Below are 4,260 nucleotides of genomic sequence, written 5' to 3' on the forward strand. Positions count from 1 at the left end.
AGAGAGAGAGAGAGAGAAGAGGGCTTTGGCTCCTCTTTTTATATGTTTTTTTTTGTTCCCCCTGGGCCTCTCCTATGCAAACTGGGCTTAGGTAGGAGCATTGTTTGTTTTACCTGAGGTTCTTACTCCGGTCCTCAGACCTTCCTTTGTTCTATTTTCCCGGGCTTTCCCCTTCCAGGTCTTTTAGCCACCGCCATTTTGGACTCCTTTTTCCTATTCTAACTACCTAACAGGACCATGTGTGGACACCCAGTCCCCCAAAATCAGCCAGATCCACGGACTGATCAGATACTAATGGGGCAGCTCAGTGGACAAGATTGTGCCTAAAAAGTAAAGTAGCAGCAGGTTGCTCTCTAGAATCTGAAATGGGAAACAAGAAGAGAACCAGGAAATTAGGGGCAGAAGTCAAAGTTAAAAGGATGTAAGGAGGGAGGAAGTTGTGGGGCCAGACGGAAGTTGTATTTCTTGAGTAGGGCTAAGTTATGAGGAAACGGAAACTGAGTAAACAGAAGTGAGAACATCCCTAATAGATGAGTCACATAAATGCAGAACAGTACACTGAAGATCCTTAGTTCCTGCCACCGAGATTCCTGGAGTTGTCTTACACCTAGAAGAGTTCCTGTTTTTTGATTTCCATGGTTTGCCTAGCTTCCATATTGACTTGCATGCTCAGTTGCCTCAATCGTGTATGACTCTTTGACCCTACAGACTGTAGCCCGCCAGGCTTCTATGTCCATAGGATTTTCCAGGCAAGAATGCTGGAGTGGGTTGCCATGCCCTCCTCCAAGGGATCTTCCCAACCCAGGGTTCAAACCAGCATCTCCTGCTTCTCTTGCATTGCAGGTAGATTCTTTACCACTGAGCCACTAGGGAAGTCCCTTTATTGACTTGTGCCATCTTAAAATAAGCTTCCATTAATCCTCATGTCTTGCAAAAGAGCTTAATTAAAACAAAAAGAATCCACGTGGTAGTTTCATTTTTAAAAATGGATCATGAAACAGTGGGGCATAAGGGAAACAGGAGAATATTCCTGGCAAAGGGAATACCAAGAGTCAAGTCTTGGACTTCCCTGGTGGTCTGGTGGTAAAGAATCTGCTTGTCAATGGAGGGGACACAGGTTCAATCCCTGGCCCGGGAAGACTGTACATGCCACAGAGCGACTATGGCCACGGCTACTGAAGCCCATATGCCCTAGATCCTGTGCTCTGTGACAAGAGAAGCCACTGCAGTGAGAAGCCCTTGCACAGCAAGGAAGGCACAGAGCAGCCAAAAACAAATAAATAAAAATTTGAAAATAAATAACCAAGATGGAGGAAAAAAAAAAAAAGAAAAGTCAAGGCTTGGAGAGAGTATTAAGGGTATTGGTGGGGGAAAAAAAAGGGTATTGGTGGGTGAACAGAATCTGAAAGCATGAGTAAGAGCGTTGTGATGGATCAGAACCAAAGCTAAAAGCAGTAAGGCAGGGTAGGGCGGTTGGGAACCTAGATGCCCATGATGGGCAGATTTACTGTGTTATCAGTGGAAGCTCCTCCACTAAGGCTTTGTTATTCTCACACCCTGCAGGGTTTTACTTTAGTAATTCAAACAATCTTAAAGATTTTTAAAGATCAGTCAACAACCCCCACCTTGGGCAAGCAGTGTATCAACCTAACTGATAAATGATCAAAAGCCTAGTTATTATTATGGAAGACTCCACCAGACCAACTCCTTATCTTTGACTTTCAGAAACTTCAAGGAAGCTGCTTGAAAGAAATACAGAAAACAAGCCAAGTCATGTTTGACCCTGTGACCTTAATCACAGGGAAATGCAGTAAGGAGAGAGCCTCGTTTTCCATCTGTGGCCAAATTCTGACTCAGCTCAGACCCAGGGGACGACTGAAGTCCGTGGGGGTTTGGATCCAGTTCAGTTCAGTTCAGTCGCTCAGTCGTGTCCGACTCTTTGCGACCCCCTGGACTGCAGCACACCAGGCTTCCCTGTCCATCACCAACTCCCAGAGCTTACTCAAACTCATGTCTATCGAGTCAGTGATGCCATCCAACCATTTCATCCTCTGTTGTCCCCTTCTCCTCCTGCCTTCAATCTTTCCCAGCACCAGGGTCTTTTCTAGTGAGTCAGTTCTTTGTATCAGGTGGACAAAGTAATGGAGTTTCAGCTTCAGCATCCATCCTTCCAATCAATATTCAGGGCCGATTTCCTTTAGGATAGACTGGATCTCCTTGCAGTCCAAGGGACTCTCAAGAGTCTTCTCCAACACCACAGTTCAAAAGCACCAATTCTTCAGTGCTCAGCTCTCTTCATGGTCTAGCTCTCACATCCATACATGACTACTGGAAAAATTATAGCTTTGACTAGACAGACCTTTGTTGGCAAAGTAATGTCTCTGCTTTTTAATATGCTGTCTAGGTTGGTCATAGCTTTTCTTCCAAAGAGCAAGCATCTTTTAATTTCATGGCTACAGTCACCATCTGCAGTGATTTTAGCACCCAAGAAAATAAATCTCTCACTGTTTCCATTGTTTCCCCATCTATTTGCCATGAAGTAATGGGAGTGGATGCCAAGATCTTAGTTTTCTGAATGTTGAGTTTTAAGCCAGCTTTTTCACTTCCCTCTTCCATTTTCATCAAGAGGTGCCTCAGTTCCTCTTTACTTTCTGCCATAAAGGTGGTGTCATCTGCATATCTGAGGTTATTAATATTTCTTCCGGCAATCTTGATTCCAGCTTATGCTTCATCCAGCCCAGCATTTCACAGGATGTACTCTGCATGTAAGTTAAACAAGCAGGGTGACAATATACAGCTTTATAATTTATGGTTACTAAGAAGGAAAGGGTGTGGGGAGAAATTAGCTGGTTCATATACACACTCCCAATTATAAAAAGATCCAGAATCCACTTTATAGCATGCAGAACCCTATTCAACACTCTGCAATAACCTATATGGGAAAAGCACCCAAAAGGAACATATAGATGTCTAGACATAAGTGAATAAGTGAGAGTTGCTCAGTTGTGTCCGACTCTTTGCAACCCCATGGATTGCAGCCTGCCAGGCTCCTCTGTCAATGTAATTCTCCAGGCAAGAATACCGGAGTAGGCTGCCATTTCCTTCTCCAATAAGTGAATAAAGTTATATCTATTGGGGGAAAAAATCCACAACATTGTAAATCACTTATATTCCCCAATTAAAATGATACAATTGAAAAAAAAAAAAAAAGGACATGGAAATACTGACTCTAGGCCCCTCAGACCTGGTGACCTAGGCTAGTGTCATATCCCTGGAACCTGAGCAGACTTGGGTCCCAAGGCTGGAGTGTCTTGGATCTGAGTGGGCAAGGAAGATATGCCTGGCAATGAGCCCTCTACCAAAGGACCTGGAGAATCTCCAGCTCTGGGGGGTGGAGGGAGGTCCTTCTGCAGCTAAATCAAGCCTACTGCACCCAAAGGATGCTGGAACTTCTGGGATGGAAGAGTTTCGAAGAGTTCCCTGGGCTTCAAGACTCCTGGTGGTGGGGATCCCAAATCCAGCCTCCTTTCTTAGGGTCACCCCACCTACGGATGACATCACCCTCCGTAGAGTGGACTTGCAGGAATTAGCATGTGTCCAGGAAATAAAGGTTAAGGGGGAAGAAATCAGGAGACACAATACAGCCCTGGCTGTTTGTTACTTCTGTCACAGCTGAAACTGGACAATCCAGGAACAAGGCTTTCCCTCAGGCTCTGGTTGCCTAAGTAACCAGAGTTGGGTGGGAAGAAATGCTGTCGCCTAGTGGCCATTTCCCATAACAACAACTTTCAAACTGGTGCTAATGACTGAATACTCAGGATGCATGCAGGGTCGGAAAGGACACCTGCCCTCAAGTCCTTGGGGTAAATCACCAAAAAGCATTAAAAATAAGGTGGGTGTTCAAGAAGCCAATTTCAACAGGTAATCTGTACTCACACTGTATAAGATCAAAAAACGCACGGAAACATATTCCAAATGATTAATTATCAAATTGATGCAAATCAAAACACTGAGGCATCACCTCACCACTGTGGTCAGAATGGCCATCATCAAAAAGATCCACAAAGAATAAATGCTGCAGAGGTCAGAGACCAAAAGGAATCTGCCTACACTTTCGGTGGGGGTGTTAGTGGGTGCAGCCACTATGGAAGACAGCATGCAGGTTCCTTTAAAAACTCAACACATAGGTACCATGTGATCCAGCAATCCCACTCTTGGGTTCAGACATGGAAAAAAAAATCATAATTTGGAATAACTCGT

This window comes from Muntiacus reevesi, chromosome 7, assembly GCF_963930625.1.
Source record: "Muntiacus reevesi chromosome 7, mMunRee1.1, whole genome shotgun sequence".
Classification (NCBI taxonomy): domain Eukaryota; kingdom Metazoa; phylum Chordata; class Mammalia; order Artiodactyla; family Cervidae; genus Muntiacus; species Muntiacus reevesi.